The sequence below is a fragment of the Larus michahellis genome, chromosome W (genome assembly GCF_964199755.1).
Source record: "Larus michahellis chromosome W, bLarMic1.1, whole genome shotgun sequence".
NCBI lineage: Eukaryota > Metazoa > Chordata > Aves > Charadriiformes > Laridae > Larus > Larus michahellis.
The window spans coordinates 23,268,328-23,291,572 of record NC_133929.1 but is presented as its reverse complement, the minus strand read 5'-3'; the positions used below and the strand labels follow the sequence as shown (position 1 = coordinate 23,291,572).

The following is a 23,245-nucleotide window of genomic DNA, read 5'->3' as shown; positions in this document are numbered from 1 at the left end:
AAAAAAAAAGTAATTAAAAATATATTTGTATTGCAAGGATGAGGGAGCATCCTCCTGGTGGTGCAGAGAACTTCAGTGAAGGGAGGCTTCTTTTAAAATTACAGAAACTTTTAGACAAAGTCTGTTATTCTGACAATGATGTACATCTAGTTTTGGAAGAGACTTCTAAGACAAGGTCAGGAGCCTTTCCACTTGAGACTTTTAAAAGAAGTAGCCTGGATAAAATGTGTGTTTTAGAAAACTGCTCTGTAGGAGAGACTGTCTCAGCTATGTTCTTAATATGAAAATGGCCCAGTTCCTGTTGTTTGTCACTGAGAGAAGGCCCCTTGCTGCCTGGGAGTTATGGTCTCTGTGAGGGTACTCAAGTCTTCGGAGCTTTCAGGTAGCAGGGAAACAATGCATCAGGGATTGGGTGGGCTTTAGGAGATGCTTTCCTGCAGTTTTCTTTCTGAGAACAAAAACTGATGGTGGCTGATGTGCGGGTGGAATTGAATGTGTTCCCCAGATCCCACTGAACAGTTGAACTTCTCTTTGGAAAACATGCAACCCATTAATCTTCAAAGAACACATTAAATGTAATATTCTAGATAATTTTTACCCTAAGGTAAATATTTACAGCAACAAGTATCTTTGAGTAGAGAAACGGCTCTCGTTTTTTTTCTTTTTTTTCCTGGGCGATCAGATCTGGTTCTGCAGTGTCTAGGGCATCCCATAGCTTTGAGTAGCAACAATATGAAGAGTGAGCAGATGGGAGAGGAAAGCAGATGGGAGAGGAAAGCAGATGGGAGAGGAAAACAGATGGGCTCTCCTGTCCCCTTAAAGCCATATCCAAAACAGGGGATGTTTCCATTCATGATATACAGGACCATTTGTGAATGTGACATTTCATCTAAATTGAAGAGACCTCTTCTAGGGGAATACCTATTCTGTTCTGGCCTCAGATAGTCCTGAAGCAGGCCTGTGGACAGTTGAATTTTACATGTCTGATTCTTGAGGTTATCTTTGAAATGCGTCGCTGAAAACATATACATGTGGTTGGGACAGTGAAAAAGGTTTACTCGTCAAAGAAAGGAAAGGAGTTGCTATGCCTGGGAGCAGCACTTGCTCAGTGCTTGTTCATTGCAGTATATGGAACAAAAAGTGGCGTTTGTGGAGCACCAGATGGGGAATTTCAAAATCGTTTTTGTTTTTAATTTTAGATCTGACCAGCTTGTTGGAAGCTGCTGTTCTGAAAACAAACAGTAGAAGAATGTGGAAGAATTCAAGCCTCCGCTGCCTTTTTGCACTAGCTATTTTATGTTTAAGAAGCTTAATATATAGCCAAGAGATAGGTGAGTTTATTGCAATGTAATTAGATAATTACTTTTTCTTTGTAGCTTCTGTACTGACACCATTTAATTACGTTGCTTTCCTACCATATGTATGTTCAAAAACCATCACCTCTGTGGTCCCACACCATCCTAGGGATGGAGGTACTACCAGGCCTGGTCTCTGCTTTCCAGCACCCAGTGGCATCTTGTAAACCAGTGCAAAGTTGGGTGTTAAATTCTCCATAATGCAACTGTGATAGTCTGCATATTTGGTTGGTGTAAATATCTTCATTGAGACCTTCTTGCTGTATATGTTGTCTGTCTGCGACAATTTCACACATTATCATTAATTACCTTTCTGTCATTAATTGCCCTCCATGTGGAGGGACAATGGAGGAGAGCAAAAAAACTCATTAAGTTTATCATCAAAGCTGCAGTTCTGCCCCTGGCCCAAAGCCTGCTTATTAGGCTAGGCTAGGAACGGCTATTGCGGAAAGAGACAGCTGCCTGTGTCATTGCACACAAGTATAAACCCAGATTTTAGTTACTTCTAGAAATCTGTCAGTCTGTGGCTGTCTATAATCAGGCACACAAATCATTCAACAGTTCTAAAATATTGGCCAGACATGCATGCAGTAAAAATGAAAAAAGAATGGCTGTATATGTGAACAATAGCAGTTATTTTACAGTTGGTCATTTCTGAACTGCAGTTTGTGACTGTATTTCTTATATGATTTTAGGTTCTCTGGGAGACCCCCAGAATTTGAAATGTGTAACACACAATTTATGTAAAATGGCCTGTACTTGGGTTGTCTCTTCTAAAGGAAGACATGGACAAGAAAGTGGCAGGACAATTAACCCAACTGAAGTGCATCTACACTAATGCACGCAGCATGGGGAATAAGCAGGACGAGCTGGAGGCCATCGTGCAGCAGGGAAACTATGATGTAGTCGCCATCACAGAAACGTGGTGGGATGACTCACATAGCTATAGTGCTGCCATGGATGCCTATAGGCTCTTCAGGAAGGATAGGCAAGCAAGGAGAGGCGGGGGTGTGGCCCTGTATGTTAAGGAGTGTTACGAATGCTTTGAACTTAATGATGGTGACAATGAGACTGAGTGTTTATGGGTAAGAATCAGGGGCAGGGCCAACAAGGCAGATATCGTAGTAGGAGTCTGTTATAGACCGCCCAATCAGGATGAGGAGGCAGATGAAATATTCTATAAACGGCTGGGAGAAGTCTCAAGCTCGCGAGCTCTTGTCCTCGTGGGGGACTTCAATTTGCCGGACATCTGCTGGGAATACAATACAGCAGGGAGGGAACAGTCTAGAAGGTTCCTGGAATGTGCTGGGGATAACTTCCTGACACAGCTGGTGAGAGAGCCAACTAGGGAAGGTGCCCTGCTGGATCTGTTGTTTGTAAATAGGGAAGGTCTTGTGGGGGATGTGAAGGTTGGAGGCTGTCTTGGGAACAGTGACCATGAAATGATAGAGTTTTCGATTCTGCGAGAAGCAAGGAGAGGGGTCAGCAGAACTGCTACCTTGGACTTCCGGAGGGCGGACTTTGGGCTTTTCAGGAGCCTGGTTGACAAAGTCCCCTGGGAGGCAGTCCTCCAGGGCAAAGGAGCCCAGGAAGCCTGGATGATTTTCAAGAAGGAAGTCTTAAAGGCGCAGGAGCAGGCTGTCCCCATGTGCCAGAAGACAAGCCGTCGGGGAAAAAGGCCGGCCTGGCTAAACAGGGAGCTAGTGTTACAACTTAGGGAAAAAAAGAGGATCTATGGCCTCTGGAAGGAAGGGCAGGCCACTCAAGAGGACTACAAAGAGGTAGTGAAGCTATGTAGGGAAAAAATCAGGAGGGCTAAAGCCCAGCTGGAGCTAAACCTGGCTTCTGTTGTCAAGGACAACAAAAAAAGCTTCTATAAATATATCAGCAATAAGAAGAGGACTAAGGATTATCTCTGTCCTCTAGTAGATGGGGCCGGCAACATAGCGACCAAGGATGAGGAAAAGGCTGAGGTACTTAATGAAGTCTTTGCCTCAGTCTTCAGCAGTAGGACCAGTTGTTCCCTGAGCACCCAGACCCCTGAACTAGAAGACAGGGATGGGGAGCAGAATGAAGCCCCCGTAATCCAAAGGGAAATGGTGAGGGACCTGCTTCAGCACCTGGAGGTGCACAAATCTATGGGGCCGGATGGGATCCACCCAAGGGTATTGAAAGAGCTGGCGGAGGTGCTCGCCAGGCCACTTTGCATCATTTATGAGCAGTCCTGGACAACCGGGGAGGTCCCAGCTGACTGGAGGTTAGCAAATGTGACACCCATCCACAAGAAGGGCCGGAAGGAGGATCCGGGGAACTACAGGCCAGTCAGTCTGACCTCGGTGCCTGGGAAGGTCATGGAACAGATCCTCCTCAGTGCCATTACACGGCACATGCAGGAGAACAGGGTGATCAGGCCCAGTCAGCATGGGTTTGTGAAGGGCAGGTCATGCCTATCAAACCTAATATCCTTCTATGATAAGGTGACCCACTTAGTGGATGAGGGAAAAGCTGTGGATGTTATCTACTTGGATTTTTGCAAAGCTTTTGACACCGTTTCCCACAGCATTCTCCTGGAGAAACTGGCTGCTCATGGCCTGGACAGGTGTACTCTTCGCTGGGTAAAAAACTGGCTGGATGGCCGTGCCCAGAGAGTGGTGGTAAATGGAGTTAAATCCAGTTGGTGTCCGGTCACAAGTGGTGTCCCCCAGGGCTCGGTGCTGGGGCCGGTTCTCTTTAATATCTTTATCAATGATCTGGATGAAGGGATTGAATGCACCCTCAGTAAGTTCGCAGATGACACTAAACTGGGCAGCCGTGTTGATCTGCTTGAGGGTAGGTTGGCTCTGCAGAGGGATCTGGACAGGCTGGACCGATGGGCTGTGACCAATGGTATGAGGTTCAACAAGGCCAAGTGCCGGGTCCTGCACTTGGGTCACAACAACCCCATGCAGCGCTACAGGATTGGGGCAGAATGGCTTGAAAGCAGCTCGACAGAAAAGGACTTGGGAGTGTTGGTTGACAGCCGGCTGAATATGAGCCAGCAGTGTGCCCAGGTGGCCAAGAAGGCCAACAGCATCCTGGCCTGTATCAGGAATAGTGTGGTGAGCCGGACTAGGGAAGTGATCATCCCCCTGTACTCGGCACTGGTGAGGCCCCACCTCGAGTACTGCGTTCAGTTTTGGGCCCCTCGCTACAAGAGGGACATTGAGGTGTTGGAGCGTGTCCAGAGAAGGGCTACAAAGCTGGTGAGGGGTCTGGAGGACAAACCTTATGAGGAACGACTGAGGGAGCTGGGGTTGTTTAGCCTGGAGAAGAGGAGGCTGAGGGGAGACCTCATCACCCTCTAGAACTACCTGAAAGGAGGTTGTAGAGAGATGGGGGCTGACCTCTTCTCCCTGGTGACAAGTGATAGGACGAGGGGAAACGGGTTCAAGTTACGTCAGGGGAGGTTTAGATTAGATATTAGGAGACATTTTTTCACTGAAAGGGTTATTAAACATTGGAATAGGCTGCCCAGGGAGGTGGTGGATTCACCATCTCTGGAGGTGTTTAAAAAAAGGGTAGATGGGGCACTGAGGGACATGGTTTAGAAGTGTCTCTTGTCAGGGTAGGCTAAAGGTTGGACTCGATGATCTTAAAGGTCCCTTCCAACCTCAACAATTCTATGATTCTATGATTCTATGACAAACTGACTTTTGCTACACTACCAAGTAAGTCCCCTGTATACCTGGTTGAAAACTACCAAAGTGTGATGAAAGTATAGTTATTCCTCAGTCACTGCCCATGGAATTTGTGATGCTATTGTTTCCCAGCATCTCCCCATGTTTTCTTCAGATGGTGCTCCCTCCACATGGTGTTAACTCAGGCAATGGTGGGGTTTCTGGCAAAGTCTTGTTTCATGCTAACAATTTTCCTGCCAAAATCTCCTGCTTGCTCTCTTCAAAGGACTGGAAGATACTCTCATTTACTCAGACTTCTCTGTGTGTCTGCCTAGCCCTTGTTCACAGTTTTCATAAGGGACATCTTCATACCAAGTTCAATCCAAAAGGAAATGATAGTTGGAAGAAGCAAATCCTGATGTTATGGGTTAAAGCAGTAGAATATACGACATAAGTCTTGAGATTCACATGTGGAAAAGCATGAAAAATCTCTTGGTGGCTGTCTTATAACCTTTATGAATTTAAAGCTGTCTGGAGAGCATTGTATTAGAGGAAACATGAAAAAGATTCCACAATTATAATAGCTTTTCTGAAGTGAGTGCCAGTTGAAAATTTCATGAAATGTTAAAAAAACCTGAAATCTGAAGTATGTTTTTCATTAATGAGAACTACATGTGCAATTCCACATGCTGTGGGTCTGCCAAATACTTATCATGTGCTAGGGATGAGTTCAAATTCTTTTTTCATCTTGATCCTGCCCCCAGTCCAGATATTTGTACTGTCTTTTTTCCTGTAAATTCTGCAGGCAGCCCAGACTTGTCTTTGGGGTCCCAGGGCTTGGCTGCACTTCTTCCACCTACATGCTTGATTTTCTGCATCTAGTTATTCCTCCTGCATTGCCAGCCATCATTTCTGTTAAAAAACCCCAACATGTATATGTGACATTGCGACCAGAGTTCAGGAGCGCAGAGTTCACGAGGTACTGCCCTCTAAACAAGAACAGCCATGTAACTGCTGCTGTTTCTCCTTAGCAAAGCAGAACAGACTTGGGGCCCTGAAGCAGAGAGAGGCTGAGGGCTGAGCTTAGTACAGACCTCCCTGAGGGAAAAAGATTTTGTTTTTCAGCTGCCTAAACATCCTCTAATAATATCTCCGTACAGGAGAGGAATAGCCTTTCCAAGCACTCAAGTCTCAGTTGGCCTTCACTAGCCCAGTCTTGCATGAATCTTAAAAGTTCAGCCCAAGCTCTTGACTCCAGCCAATGGGAGTTCTAGGGTCCTGTTCCAGTTCATAAGCGAGTAACGGTCCCTCAGCATTAAGTCTGGCATTGTTCTCTTTGCTTTCCTTCCTTCCATCATTCCCCTGAGAGGAAGATCTGGATTTTTCCAAACATTTTTCCTTTCTAGTTGCATATTAATGATTATGAGCAAAGGGACTTGACCCATTCATTATTGTTTCCTGTATGTATCTACAACCTCCAGACAAAGGCCAGATCACATTGTGCTGAGCACTGCACAAACATTATGTGCAGACTGTATTTCCATCTGGGATCTTAGCAGTTCTCTCCCCTGCCCTCTGCTCTTTCCCTACAAGCTGAGCAGCAGAAGGGAGCTAAAAGATTGTTCTGAGATGGGGACACAGATGGGTGAGCCTACTCTTTGCACCCATATGCCATCACTTTAGGAAGAAATGAAGGGAGAAGGAGTCAGGAAACATAAAGGGAGGGAGAGGTACTGTTGGGTTTGTGTTTTTTTGGATTTTGCTTATTTTGAAATACTGTGACTGGAGGTTTCAGAAATGTGTCTTTTCGTTAAAAAGTCAGTTTTTCACTTTGAGGTGTTCTCTTAACAACTGGGTAGCTGCATTATACAACTAGTGCAGAGTCTACCACTATGATAAAAGTGACTTGAAAGACAAGGGAATGCCTGTTAATCTGATACTAACCAAAACCCATGAAAGTCTTACTCCTTTACAGACTTGATATAGAGCTCTGTTATATGACAGAGAATTTGTGTTTTATTAGTGTCCTAGGAATAGGACTTAACTTGTCTTAGCTTCCTATCAGTTGAAATACCTGCTTAATCCTGTCTTTTCAGTGACCTACCTCCTCTAATGTGTTTTAAAACTAAGGAGATAAGGGTCGAGATTCCAGTCTCAGAGAGCTCCACCATGGTGACAATAACCACAAACAGCATTTCTGCTGATTTTGCTACCAAAGATTGTGAAATTCATGAGAAAGACATCTGTAAGCATCAGGTTTTATGTGTGTACATAAGGACTTTATACTATGATTAACAATGCTCCAGAAATGTATATGCTTGCAGTTTTCTTTGTCAGTGTTCCTGTATGTAAAATGTTGATGTGATGAGTCCATATGAATCTACCATACATAATAGGTTGGTTTTTCTTCCCCTTCAGGGGAAAGAAAACCTCTTTATCCATAGATCATAGCAGAGAAATCAAGGGCAGAATGTGAGGAGGAAAACAAAGTACAACACCATTACATGCCCCTAATCACTCTTTGCCTTTGTTTTCCTAATTGTAAATTAGGAAGAATTTGTAAACAAGTTCCTAATCTACATACTGAAGTACCTGGATGGAGCATAAAGTGCATTTGCTCAGACTTGACTTGGGAAAGGCAGAATAAACTTCCTAGTGCCTGTTCTCCCATCTTAAATGCTGAACTGCTACATAATTAAGTAGTTTATTCCTGCAATTTCACAACATTTTAAAGGCAGTTATATCATATCTCACTCCTGACAGGATCATATTTTCTTAATATATGACCAATTTATCGATTCTGTTGAAATGTATATGAAACTGAGCAAATACGTTTGTGCTTGTGTGGTGGGCTGACCCCAGCTGGATGCCAGGTGCCCACCAAGCTGCTCTGTCACTCCCCTTATCAGCTGGACAGGGGAGAGAAAATGTAACGAAAGGCTCATGGGTCGAGATAAGGACAGGGAGATCACTCAGCAATTACCGTCACGGGCAAAACAGACTCGAGTTGGGGAAAATTAGTTTAATTTATTGCCAATCTGATTTGATTTGAGTAGGGAAATGAGAAATAAAACCAAATCTTAAAACACCTTCCCCCCACACCTCCCTTCTTCCTAGGTTCAACTTTGCTCCTGATTTTCTCTACCTCCTCCCCCTGAGCGGTGCAGGGAGACAGGGAATGGGGATTGCGGTCAGTTCATCACATGTTTTCTCTGCCGCTCCTTCCTCCTCAGGGTGAGGGCTCCTCACACTCTTTCCCTGCTCCAGCATGGTGTCCCTCCCACAGGAGACAGTCCTCCATGAACCTCTCCAATGTGAGTCCTTCACACAGGCTGCAGTTTGAGGTGCAGTCCTTCAGGAACAGACTGCTCCAGCATGGGTCCCCCATGGGATCACAAATCCTGCCAGCAAACTTGCTCCAGCATGGGATCTTCTCTCCACAGGTCCTGCCAGGAGCCTGCTCCAGCACAGGCTTTGCATGGGGTCACAGCCTCCTTCAGGCACATCCACCTGCTCTGGTGTGGGGTCCTCCACAGGCTGCAGGTGGATATCTGCTCCACCATTAACCTCCATGAGCTGCAAGGGGACAACCTGCCTCACCATAGTCTTTACCATGGGCTGCAGGGGAATCTCTGCTACAGTGCCTGGAGCACCTCCTCCCCCTCCTTCTTCACTGACCTTGGTGTCTGCAGAGTTGTTTCTCTCACATATTCTCACTCCTCTCTTCTGACTGCTGCTGGTGTTGTACAGGGTTTTTTTTCCCCTTTCTTAAATATGTTACCACAGAGGCGCTACCACCGTCGCTGATTGGCTCAGCCTTGGCCAGCGGCGAGTCCGTCTTGGAGCTGGCTGGCATTGTCTCTATCAGACATAGGGGAAGCTTCTAGCAGCTTCTCACAGAAGCCATCCCTGTAGCCTCCCTGCTACGAAAACCTTGCCATGCAAATCCAATACAGTTGCATCATATTTGAGTCACAGATAAATTAGACTTCTTTCTACTTCCTTCCTCCCAAAGGAGGAAGCTGTAAGCTGAAGATGGCATTGACCCCATCTGCCACACTTGCTCATAATTTAGTCTTTGGTTTCAGTTTGCCTGCTTATTCCTTTAGTGCAGTCAAAATCTAAAGTCAATACCACTTCTTATCCATGGCTCAGTTTTCACTTGAGAGCAGATCAGGAACTTTAACAAAATGCAACTCAAAAATATGTGTGAAACACACTGGGTTCTCCAGCATCTTGCTCTCTCAGGTTCTTCGCAGGTTATCTTGGGTAGCACGTTGACTGTGCTGAACACTTTGCAGTCTCTCAGAGCCTTGTCCAGGACCAAAGTTGGCTAAATCACACATTTTAAAAACAAGATTTATCCTGCACCAGGCCCAGTTCCACTTGAACTGTCACAACCCTTGCCTGCTTCTCAGCCTCTCGCTCCTCTTGCTTCACCACCACCCATTCATAGAAGAGATGCTTCTGTTTAATCTCCCTGTCCTGTCCCCATCACCGTGTCATGCCTTTAATATTTCTTGTAGCTTAAAATCACATCCCCAAGATCCTCTTCAGAGTCTCATATGAGCTTCTTCCACCCTGTGCTTCTGCTCTTCTTTCTCCCTATTCTTGCTTTTATGTGAGTCCTCTCTTCCCTGCTGGTCTCCAAAACCTACTTCTTTCCTTTGGGGAAAGACTCCCGAGATGTGTTTTCATGTACACTTCAAAGACTGTCACCCTGTTTCCTTTATCTCTGTGGCATTGAATGAAGGTTGTGAAAGATATGATGTCTTCCTTACTATGCATTATGAAGAGTCATATTCATGATCAGTTACTCACATTTCTGCATGCTGAGATGTTAGAAGAAAATGCTACCTGTGCTTTCCTGGGAACTTTCATGCTCTAGTAATGACAGAGCCCATCTTGTTCTAATTACAGAGGTTGAGTTATATGTTTGTATGGCTACTAGCCAGTTCAGAGCAGAGATTTGACTGTTAAACACCTGTAGGGCTAGTGTTGCTGACTAATGACTTGAATACGGGCTTTTTTTCCCCTCTCTTTTTCAAGCATTTGTTCCTCTCACTCCACACGTTCTTAGTTTAACACCTGAATTTTCAACTTCCACATTAAGTCTTAAGTGGAGTGATAATGAATCAGTCTTCCCATATGGACTGGATGCTTTTTGGCAGATTGAGATACTCCGTAAAGAAGCAATGGAAAAAGTCACACAACTAAGTCCTTTTCTTCCTTTATGAAAAATATATATACAATTTTTGCCCCCGCTAATGTTCTGGGAGGTCATTTGAAGAAAGATGAGAATAATGCAGACTGTAGAGCTTTGCAGAACCTGAGTGTAGTCATACTGCTTGTAGGTAACTTCTTGTTAAGTTTCAAAGTTATGAAGACAATGAATGCTATACTGTCAGTACTTATTCACAATCACAGCATATTTTTTTTTAATTCAGTACAGATTTTTTATATTAGAAATTGCTTATGAATTTGGCAGATATTTTACACCATTATCTCTGCTTTACTTCTCCAACAGTGTCTCAAGTCTTGGTGGTCTTTGAATGTTCAGTTTGCTTTTTTTTTTGCAACCACAGTTTTTCCAGGCCAAATTATAGCTCTGTTCTATAATTTTTAGGAACGAAGAAAAGATAAAATGTGCAGCCTGGGACTAGTATTTAGAAGAGTTTAATTTTGGAAAAGTTGGAACATTTCCCTGCCTGGGAAAGGCACAGAATACTGTGATGCAATATATACTGTTTTAAATGCTTGGCAAACTTCCTGTTCACCCTCAAATGTCTGCCCTCTAGTATTTCTGGCTGGCAGTCTACCTGGCTGGTGGGCTGTTTAACATCTTAGGCTTTTGTCCAAGTAAATTCACAACACAACTGAAAGTTAGATGGGATATTCCAACCATCTATTGGGATTTTATGACCTACTTCACTTAATTTGCCATTCTGTTGACACCTGGGAGGTTATATGTCATTGCTAACAGGTGTTCATAAATTCTGTCTTGGTTGATTTTTTGGGAAAACTTTGTAGGTAACTTACTACTCAAAACTGACTCATGAAGACATCATTCTTTCTTGGAACTGGAAATCAGATATGCCTTTGGAGTGTACATCACACTATGTGAAGATTCACTGTTACATTAATGTAACACAGTTTGTTAGCCACAAGGACTGGAGTGACTGGAGCCCAGTAGAAGAGGTCCCTGGTATGTTTGTTCCCTTGCCACCACATGGACTTTGATTGCTTTATGAAAAGTAAGCCAAAGTCAGAGGAAAAGTGTTAGGCAGTGATGGGATGCTGCTTTTGGGGATGTTTTGATTAGAGAAATAATGCAATTATTAGTTAATGAAACCTATTAAGTATTGATTTGTATATACTAGAGTGCTCCAGAGTCACATTTTAGCTGATCAGCACCATGTTTATAGCAAATTGTTCATGTGGGTTGGTTTGTTTGCTGTTCTTCCTTCTCTGCTAGGAAAAGATACCGAGCCCAATGGGAGTAGGGTGTTTCCTCAGGACACCGTGGTGGCAGTAGGTTCAGATGTGACAAATTGTTGTGTCCATGACGAAGGACAGTGGATACAATGGATTGTTTATGGACCAGAAATATACCCAATGATACATCTGAGCAGTTGGAGCGGTGCAATCAGAGTGCTAAATGCCAGTGCTTCAGATACCAGTGGGACAAATGTAGTGTGTATACTGTCTGAAGATCATAGAATCATAGAATCATAGGGTTGGAAGGGACCTCTGGAGATCATCTAGTCCAACCCCCCTGCCACAGCAGGGTCAAATAGAGCAGGTTGCACAGGAACGCGTCCAGGCGGGTTTTGAATGTCTCCAGAGATGGAGACTCCACCACCTCTCTGGGCAGCCTGTTCCAGTGCTCTGCCACCCTCAGAGGAAAGAAGGTCCTCCTCATGTTTAGGTGGAACTTCCTATGCTCAAGTTTGTGCCCATTACCCCTTGTCCTGTCCCCGGGCACCACTGAAAAGAGCCTGGCCCCATCCTCCTGACACCCACCCTTTAAGTATTTATAAGTGTTGATAAGATCCCCCCTCAGCCGTCTTTTTTACAGACTGAAGAGACCCAAATCCCTCAGCCTTTCTTCAGAAGAGAGATGTTCCAGTCCCCTAATCATCTTGGTAACCCTTTGCTGCACCCTCTCCAGCAGTTCCCTGTCCCTCTTGAACCGGGGAGCCCAGAACTGGACACAGTCTCCAGGTGCGGCCTCACCAAGGCAGAGTAGAGGGGGAGGATGACCTCCCTCGACCTGCTGGCCACACTCTTCTTGATGCACCCCAAGATGAGATGGATGGAACTGTCTTGTTTGTAGGATGTATGTATAATTATGTTTCCTAACCTTAGGAAAATCAAAATGATTTGGGGACTCTTAGGGTTCTGCTAGGAAACAGATACTATTGTGGCTTTTTTTTCCTGGCCTTTGGTTTCTGAGGATGAACTGGGATTTTACTTGTTTGACTGATTTCACCATGGAAACTCCAGCACATGGAGAAGACACCAGGGCTGGGAGGATGAGGAGGTATCCATGTAAGCACCTGTTCTCTTAGAACCTGGCCCAGTGCTTCTCTCCTTGATCTCTTTTCTTAAGGCACTTCTTCATGATTTGGAATACTTAGTAGTTTATTGCCATATGAAGATTCATCCTCAGTCTCTGTTGCTTCAGGTTTACATCTGTTCTAGTTTGGTCCTTGACAAGGCAAGAGTAACAGCAAGAATTGTAAGTGAAAACATTCATTTACCAACCAGTCAAATGAAGACAATAAAACAGTTAGACTTGCAGCAACAACAGATGCTCATCCAGGGCAGCAGCTCCATGGGAGCTAATTACAGCAAAGGAACCCAGCTGACTATTTATCTTTCCTTGAAAATCTTCTAAACATTCTTTAATATTTTCTTTAAAGATACTGAGTCATTGTGTATCTTCTCTGTATAACCATGCCAGCCTCAGAAATCTCTTCCAGATACAGATAACTCTTAAAACAAACTTTTGAAAGTACCTGGTTCTTCTTTCCTGTATTTGGTCGCTTCAGAGCTTTGTGTGTTTTCCCCACAGGGGTTTTGAGAGTTATCATATTCCAATAGCTGCCCATTAGAATCCTGTTTCCCATTACAAATGCCTACCTTTGAACTTAGGGTTCTTGGGGTTGAGGGAAAGGAGAGGAGAGGCTGGACTCATTTTGAAAGTGTGTTCCCAACTCCAGCCTATGCCTCCTGTCATTGATTTAGTGTATTGTGTGATAGCAAATGCAAAACAGAATCCAACCCTTTATGACAGCATCAGTGAGATGCTGTTTTTACATTATTTATGAAGTATTTGCTGTTATGGGAGAATCTTCCAGGTAAATAAGTCAGTGGTTCATGAACGAAGGCTTTGATAATCCCATAGGTTTTTCCCATACAGTGTTTTTTGAAGAGCTGGGATGTGGTGAAGTCTGTTTCCTGACAGTGTTTCTTCTTGTGGTACCTACTTGGTGGGAGGGGGACTTGGCAGGATGTTCTTGCTGATGGAGAGACATTTGGGGAAGAAAAGGTAGAGGAAGTAAATGTGTATGTGCACCACCTTGGTTAAGCCTAGGTTTGGCAAAAGAAGTGTTCTTTTTGGCCTGCTGCTCATAATCTGAACTAAGCCTGCCACTGTGGCCTCTTGTGTTAGTGCCCCTACTCTAGGGCAGCTATGTGGATATTATTGTGCTACCTTTTGGGGAAAAGTGTATGAGACTTGAAATAAGTGCTCTGCTTAGTCTCACGTTAGCATGGTTACCCTCTCTGTTGGGAACACTGTCCATCTTTTCCAGAACGCATTCAACACCGCTCTAGTATGGGAGCAAAGAACAAGATTTAAAAGAAAAAAATGGGCACTTCCAAAGGAAGAGAACAAGCCATTCGGGGCTTGCTTTAACTTTCAAATTCAGGGTGGAATTCATGCTAAAGGGAACATCTCCTTGACATGACTTGCTTGGAGAATTCAAAGCAGTGGTGGGGCTGGCATGTAAGAAAATGTGACGCACAGCTGACAGCGTTCCTTCATTGCTCAGCAGCTAAACTGACACTCAGAATTTTGGAAAAGTCTTGGCAAAGTTTCAATGAAACACTTCCAGGTCAGACCCTGGAGCTTGTGAACATATTTGCATGTGATTTACCAGATTATTCACCCACATAGAAGCCTAGAGAATTGTTAGTCAGATGAGACTTATAATAATTATCCATCTGTTTTATTGGGATTTTTTTGAAGCATATTATTTATATGGTTGGAGCATAATTATTACCATATATTTGTGAGGTACACAATCTAGACCCAGCAGAAATGAATGGTGATGCTTTCAGGAAGTTAGCATCCCAACTGTCACACTAGGATGGCAAAACATCAGCTAACTGTTTTGGTTTCCTTTCATGCTACAGATGCCCCTGATATTCCCCAAAACCTCAGCTGTGAAACATCCAACTTCCTGATAATAAAATGCACCTGGAAACCAGGAAGACCCAGTGGACTATACGGAAAATGAAGAACAAAGTACAGTTTATTTGAAAGGTAAACCAATTCATCACTAAAAGGAGTAAAAAGGTAGAACTGGAATATATCCATTCCTCCCTGTGACTTAATGAACCATGCCTGCTTAAATGACATAGTCTTCATTGTTTAGAGCCTAAAATACTTTTCAAGAGTTTGTGGAAGTTGGAACTAAACTCCAAAACCAAAATTGGACAATCCTAGTCTAGTTCTGCAAAATTGCATTGGAAATTAAGGGTAGCTTTTCCCAAAGACTTATGCCATATAGATTTATGACAAAATAAAGGGCTAAGTGTGTCAGACTGCTGCCAATATGTGGATAGGAATATGAGAATACAGGGAGATGGTGGGAGTCATTCACTGATATTTTTTTATTTTTTTTTTTTATATGCAACCTGTGTCAGCTCATCTGTCAGATATTTACTGAGCTTCTGCTATGCAGGATGACAGAAACTCACTGAGGAACAATTGTAAGACAGGCCATGGGGCATCGCCCAAATGTTACTAGGGAAAATAGTAATAAGCCTATACCCATTTTCCTCCCAACATCAAGAACTAGATAATGTATAGCAGGCAAAGTGCATATTACGTGGAAAACATTGGAAGGGACAAATAACACTGGCATCATACACAGAAAGAAGTGAAGGCTGATATTCCACTGGTTTGTCTAACATTCTAGGCCATGCAAAGCCTCAAAAGCAAAGAATCATTGTTTTAGAATAGCACTTGCAAATAGGATTCCTTGGTGGTTGTGATCAGAAGTTGACGAGGAGTTAACAAAATTCCTGTGTTGAGGAGGCTTCCCCATCATGTCAAAGGAGCAGTCGGGGAAGAGAGCCAGGAGAGGCCTGAGTCACACGAACTGATGGGACATAGAGTCTCATGGCGTCTTTGAAGCAAGTCAGAGGGAATGAGGATAGAGTTATGGTCACACATGTTGTCCAGGATGCTAATGCTAAAAAAGTCGGTGGGTAGGGTGCAAAGAGGTGGACAAACCAGAGCAGGTATTCAAAGGAAAGGAGCTCCAGTCACTGGCTGCCCATATTCAGCTCAAAAACGAGGATGTAGTTCAGACTCGTTTTGCTCAGCCCAAAGCTGCAAGGAGATGAATGTGATGCATTTCAGGGTAGATATTCTCATCCTTGTTCTCAGCCCACACTGAGCTACTGAAATGAAGAGTATGGTGTGGAGAGAGCTCAGCTAGAACACAATAAAAATGCCCAAAGGAAGAAATTAAACTTGTGCTACTGAATGAGAGGTTTATGCAGATTGTAATTAAAGCAACTTCTATATATGTACATACATACAAATATACACTTTGGATTTTACCCCTAAAGATGTAACTCTGTTACCAGACTGCCTCTCCTGCTTTTGATTTAAAAACGGCTAGGACTAGTGGATGTATCCCAGGTAACAAACCTTAGTTTAGATTTGGCAGGGTTGACAGAAAGATGTAATGCACGTCAGTCACATCTCCCTAGTTCAGAAAGCAACTAAGAACATTCTTTAAATGCAAATGTATGCTGATCTGAACAAAGATACTTTAAATCAGAATCTTAGTTTTGACTTGTGAGGTGGTTTTACAGGACCTACCTCTTTTCCAGGCTTTTGAGAAGTGAGAGGATGGAAATGTTATGCTAGTGGAAGAGGAGAGTTTCATGCGAGAACAGGGCAAGTCATGACTGATGCCACTTTAACCTGCGTGGTGGTGTTAGATATGCCTTTGCAATCAAATCATTCTGTAAGCCATGTGTCAGTGAACCCATCATTCTTTACTGTGTTTTCAGTCTAGACTTCTGACTGTTGCTAGAAATTATCTTATTAAAATTGTGTCATACCCACTTTTTACTTTGAAGAATATCTGGTAAAAATGTTTCATGTGAAGTAAATGAAATTAACAGAGAGTGTGTCTGTGACTTTCCAGTACTGGATGATCAAAAAACCTATGATTTCATATTAGGTGTCTCAAATCCTATCAGGCAAACTGAGTCATCACTTTTGGTTGATTTAACTCAGAGAGGTAAGCACCTAAGAATTACAAAGGCAAAAAGATATGTTTACTGCATGCTAAACATTTATTTGGTTTGGGTTCGGAAGAACTCTGACATGGTATACTTGTCATTAATTTGCTTTATTGTCACCAGTGTTTTGCCATTTTCAATAATTTGAACTTAAAAAAAAGAAAAGAAAGCTTAGGACACATCCTGAGGCAAAGATTAGGTGTACAGGGAGATGCCAGTTCTCTACAGCAATGCTACCAGATTGGATACATTGCTGTGTGGATAAATGCTACTTGCAATTGAATAATTAGCCAGCTGATGTTTATGTATTATGTCATATTCTATTACGCATTAATAATTAAAATTTAGGTGTAACTTTATGAACTGTGAATGACCCTGTATTTCAGTGCCTGCTTATAGGGCAAAATATTATGCAGGTTTACAACAGCAGGATTTGGAGTATAAAAAAAAGTAGCACTAAAAGGTAAAAGGTAATAGCAGGAGTGGTTTGTAGAAAGAAATAACTTATTTCAATAGACCTTCAGTATAAACAAGGAAAGGGAGAAGATGACCACCTTTCTGGTGCTGTCTTCCTCGTCCTTTTCCATCTGCCTCCACAACTACAGCTGAGGATTCAGGGGTTCCTAATGGTTACAGCATTCTTTTGTTCTCTCTGAAAAACTGAATTTGAAATTGAAGATGGTGTGATTTTTTGTTCATGTCCCAGTTCAACTAGCCTGAGATTTGAATTGTCGGAGTAAATCGACAGGTCCTAGAAAAGCATAATTTGTTTCTGTTAATTATAAACTGGGATGGTTTTCACCCAGTCAATATGACTGTTATTTCCTATTTGTTTCCTTTCCTTTCTTTCCCTCACTGTGCACTTAATTCCCAACATAGAGTACATATTTCCTTAAGGGTAACTGGACCAATTCCAACAGTAAAGATATTTTTTCTCTGATAGCTACGAATAGTAGTACTGTATATACTTGAAAAGTTCCATGAAGGGAGTTTTGGGGAGGGAGAGGTCATTCAGGAGTCCTACCCTGTCCCAGTCTGCAGATTTTAAGTTCTGACTTACAAAGTTCCCAGAAGGTGAACAAAGTTGGGCGAATTTCATCTGTCACTATGGTCCTCTGAAATAGCCCACCTTTCACTTTTTTGATAAAGTCAGTAGGAGGGGAAATGTTTTTCTGTGTCTCCAACTCCTTATCATACATGCCAGTACACTCATCCTTAAGTAAATCTGTTCCCGTGTTTGATAGCTGAGAAGAGCATCAGGAATTAGACTGCTTGCGGGTGCCTTCCCAGCACCAGCTGTCCTAGTTGCTGACTGGATCATTTATTTATCCTTCTGATTCTCTTTGAGCTTCTAAAAACAGATTTTTCTGAACTAAAATGAATGTTTTTTTTTTTCTTAGAACTGAAGGTTTTTTCTTTATTTTTTTTAAGTTCATCCAAAAACTCCAGAAAAGTTGACTGTTTCTGGGAACAGCTCTACAAGCATCCTTCTGGTTTGGTTTATAAATGGCAGCTTTGCTGAGATCAGGCTTCTGTGTCAAATTGAAATTAGCAGTGGTCACTCAACAAAAGATGGTTTTAATGGAATTTTTGAGGGCTCAAATGTTAATCTTTTTCACTGAACTAATCACATTTCTGTCCTGGTTCCGGTGGGGATAGGGTTAACTTTTCCTGGTATTCCATGCCATGTGAGCCACGCCCACCCTGAGCTGCCGGGGGAGGGGGCAGGAAGTTGCTGCTTAAAAGCGGGCTGGGGCGTCCTGGGTCCGGCTGGTCGGCGAGCGGTGGGGAGTGGCGGTCCCGTAATCGTGTTTGTATATTCCCCTATCCGTGTTGTTGTTGTTTGCCTGTTCCCTTTGCTGTTTTGTTAAACTGCCTTTGTCCCAACCTAAGAGTCTTGCCTTTTCTTACGATCCTTCCTGTGTTAGGAAGGCACGTGCGAGCGGCACGTGGTTCTTTGTTGCCATCTGAGGCTAAACCACGACAGTCCTTTTTGGCGCCCAACGTGGGGCTTGAAGGGTTGAGATAATGACAGAATCCAACTAGAACGTGGAAAAAACGGTTTTGGTTTTTTTTTTTTCTTGTATGCATTTATTTTATTAGGTAAGTAGTCACTGGTCATCATGTTGCTTGGTTTGTTCTCATGGCTGTGTTACATAAATTCCTATATGGCTTATGTACTCCCTGCGATGCTGTTTACCATGTCTGGAAGAGGGATGAGGATTATCATTCTGCTGTCCTGTGCGATATCTGTTTATGATATGATAACATCACTGTTCAGACGGTTATTTTGGGGTGTTTATGTGGTTTTGTTGTCCTGTCCGTACATTGGACACAGTCTCTCAGAATTTGTTAATAGTTTCCCCAGCCCTTTTGCCTCCCTTTTCTCCTTCGGGTCAGGTATGACAGCTTTTGAGAATCTTGAATATCCTTGGGATACTCAAACTAGTGTGTTCCTAGTGCTATGTCTCCTGAATACGTTCCAGGTCTTGTTTAGGGTTAAGCGACTATTTAAGACTACCACCCGGAGATCTCCTCCGAGGCTGGATAGTCAGGGGTGGCATGGCATGTGGGAGAGCATGGGCAGGTACCTAGAGAACTACTCGCCTCCAATGGTCTGGGACTTCACCCCTGAACAATTACAGGACCCTGATAAAGTGGTAGAATATTTGAAGGGAAAATGCTGTGGCTATTCTAGAGAGGCACAACTCACCGCGCTGTGCTGGGCCCTGGCCAGTATCTACCAGGCACTGCTCAGAATTATGCAGCACCCTCAAGGGGAAGAGATGGAAACCAGACCGGCGGCCCCTGCGGCTGCTGCAGCCCCTGCGGCGGCCCCTGCGGCTGCTGCGGCCCCTGCGGCTGCTGCAGCCCCTGCGGCGGCCCCTGCGGCTGCTGCGGCCCCTGCGGCTGCTGCAGCCCCTGCGGCGGCCCCTGCGGCTGCTGCAGCCCCTGCGGCGGCCCCTGCGGCTACTGCAACCCCCGTGGTAGCCACTGCCACTGAACCAGAGAACCAACCCGTGCCGGTATCAGTTGCCCCCATACAGAAGAAGAAGTACACAAAGAAATCAGTTCGCTTAGTAAGAGATGATGATGAACCAGGGCCATCACGAGAGCAGGAGGAAGAGGCAGAACCAGAGATAATTACTCGATCCCTATCCTTGAGTGAGCTGCGGGATATGCGAAAAGATTTCAGCCGACTTTCAGGCGAGCACATTGTCACCTGGCTGCTCCGGTGCTGGGATAATGGGGCCAGTAGCCTGGAATTAGAGGGTAGGGAGGCCAGGCAGCTGGGATCCCTGTCTAGGGAAGGCGGCATTGACAAGGCGATTGGGGAAAAAGACCCAAGCCCTCAGCCTCTGGAAACGACTCCTGTTAGGCGTGAGGGAGAGGTACCCCTTCAGTGAGGATGTTGTATGTCAGCCAAGCAAGTGGACTACCATGGAAAGAGGTATCCAGTACCTGAGAGAATTAGCTGTGCGGGAGATGATTTATTATGACTTGGACAATGCCGACTTACCCACAGACCCTGATGAGGTGCGATGCACAAGGCCCATGTGGCGGAAGTTTGTACGGAGCGCACCATCGTCATATGCCAACTCCCTGGCAGTAATGGAATGGAAAGGTGAAGAGGGACCAACGGTGGATGAGGTAGCTGGCCGGCTCCGGCGATATGAAGAAAGTCTCTCTTCCCCCCTTGTCTCAGCTGTGGAGAAACTGTCGCGGAAGGTCCAGCAACTTGAAGAGAATATGTTCTACTCCCCACCTGTACGGGCCAGCATCTCAGCTATTAGGAACAGGCATTTCCCCACTCGAGAGAGAGAGTACAGAGGGTACACACCACGAGGCACCCTGTGGTTCTACCTGCGGGACCACGGAGAGGACATGAGGAAGTGGGATGGACAACCTACTTGGATCCTGCGGACACGGGTACAGGAGTTGCAAGGAAGGACAACCACAAAAGGGGATCCCTCCAGGAAAAGTGCCGCCCCAGTTTCCAGTGGGCCGTTCCCCAGACAAAGCAGAAGGCCTGATCTTGCTTCTGATCCTCTTGAAGGAACTTCCAAGTCATTTATGCAAGAAGTGAGTAATGATACTATGACGAGTATTAGGGGGGCCCTGCCTCCGGCCAGGTGGAGGAAAGGGACAACCGGGTTTATTGGACGGTGTGGATTCGATGGCCTGGCACATCAGACCCACAGGAGTATAAGGCTCTAGTGGACACGGGTGCGCAGTGTACTTTAATACCATCAAGCTATAGAGGGGCAGAACCCATTTGTATTTCTGGGGTGACAGGGGGATCCCAAGAGTTGACTGTACTGGAGGCAGAAGTGAGCCTAACTGGGAATGAGTGGCAAAAGCATCCCATTGTGACTGGCCCAGAGGCTCCATGCATCCTTGGTATAGATTACCTCAGGAGAGGGTATTTTAAGGACCCAAAAGGGTACCGCTGGGCCTTTGGCATAGCTGCCTTGGAGACGGAGGAAGTTAAACAGTTGTCTGCCTTGCCTGGTCTCTCGGAGGATTCTTCTGTTGTGGGGTTGTTGAGGGTCAAAGAACAACAGGTGCCGATTGCTACCACAACGGTGCATCGGCAGCAGTATCGCACTAACCGAGACTCTCTGATTCCCATCCATGAGCTGATTCGTCAACTAGAGGTTCAAGGAGTGATCAGCAAGACTCGCTCACCCTTTAACAGTCCCATATGGCCGGTGCGAAAATCTAATGGAGAGTGGAGGCTAACTGTAGACTATCGTGGTCTGAATGAAGTCACGCCACCGCTGAGTGCTGCCGTGCCGGACATGCTAGAACTCCAGTACGAACTGGAGTCCAAGGCAGCCAAGTGGTATGCCACGATTGATATAGCGAATGCATTCTTCTCAATCCCTTTGGCAGCAGAGTGCAGGCCACAGTTTGCTTTCACTTGGAGGGGCGTCCAATACACCCGGAATCGACTGCCCCAGGGGTGGAAACACAGCCCCACCATTTGCCATGGACTGATCCAGACTGCACTGGAACAGGGTGAAGCTCCAGAACATCTGCAGTACATTGATGACATCATTGTATGGGGAAACACAGCAGAAGAAGTTTTTGAGAAAGGGAGTAAAATAGTCCAAATCCTTCTGAACGCTGGGTTTGCTATAAAGCGAAGTAAGGTCAAGGGACCTGCGCAGGAGATCCAGTTTTTAGGAATAAAATGGCAAGATGGACGCCGTCAGATTCCAATGGATGTGATCAACAAAATAGCAGCTATGTCTCCACCAACTAGTAAAAAGGAAACACAGGCTTTCTTAGGTATTGTGGGGTTTTGGAGAATGCATATCCCAGATTACAGTCTGATTGTAAGCCCTCTGTATCAAGTAACCCGGAAGAAGAATGATTTTAAATGGGGTCCTGAGCAACGACAAGCTTTTGAACAAATCAAACAGGAAATAGTCCATGCAGTCGCCCTGGGGCCAGTCCGGGCAGGACAAGATGTTAAAAATGTGCTCTACACCGCAGCCGGGGAGAGCGGCCCTACCTGGAGCCTCTGGCAGAAAGCACCAGGGGAGACTCGAGGTCGACCCCTAGGGTTTTGGAGTCGTGGATACAGAGGATCCGAAGCCCGCTACACTCCAACAGAAAAAGAGATATTGGCAGCATATGAGGGGGTTCGAGCTGCTTCGGAAGTAGTTGGTACAGAAGCACAGCTCCTCTTAGCACCTCGACTGCCGGTGCTGGGTTGGATGTTCAAAGAAAGGGTCCCCACCACACATCATGCAACCGATGCTACATGGAGTAAGTGGATTGCACTGATCACGCAGCGAACTCGAATGGGAAACCCCAGTCGCCCAGGAATTCTGGAAGTGATCATGGACTGGCCAGAAGGCAAGGATTTCGGAATGTCACCAGAGGAGGAGTGACGCGTGCAGAAGAGGCCCCACCATATAATAAACTGCCAGAAAATGAGAAGAAATATGCCCTGTTCACTGATGGGTCCTGCCGTATTGTGGGAAAGCATCGAAAGTGGAAGGCTGCTGTGTGGAGTCCTACACGACGGGTTGCAGAAGCCAGTGAGGGACAGGGTGAATCGAGCCAGTTTGCAGAGGTGAAGGCTATTCAGCTGGCTTTGGACATTGCTGAGCGAGAAAAATGGCCAGTACTTTATCTCTACACTGACTCATGGATGGTGGCAAATGCTCTGTGGGGGTGGTTACAGCAGTGGAAGCAGGGCAACTGGCAGCGCAGAGGCAAACCCATCTGGGCTGCTGAACTGTGGAAAGATATTGCTGCCCGGATAGAGAATCTGGTTGTGAAAGTACGCCATGTAGATGCCCATGTACCGAAGAATCGGGCCACGGAGGAACATCAGAACAACCAGCAGGTGGATCGGGCCGCTAGGATTGAAGTGGCTCAAGTGGATCTGGACTGGCAACGTAAGGGTGAACTATTCATAGCTCGGTGGGCCCATGACTCCTCAGGCCATCAAGGGAGAGATGCGACATATAGATGGGCTCGTGACCGAGGGGTGGACTTGACCATGGACACTATTGCACAGGTCATCCATGAATGTGAGACATGCGCTGCGATCAAACAAGCCAAGCGTGTGAAGCCTCTTTGGTATGGAGGGCGATGGCTGAAATACAAATATGGGGAGGCCTGGCAGATTGATTATATCACACTGCCACAAACCCGTCAAGG

At 45.0% G+C, this 23,245-nt stretch overlaps 1 pseudogene; it reads left to right on the top strand.

The window, feature by feature from the left end:
- LOC141735467 (leukemia inhibitory factor receptor-like) overlaps positions 1-23,245 on the top strand; it is an 86,464-nt pseudogene that overhangs the window by 29,872 nt on the left and 33,347 nt on the right.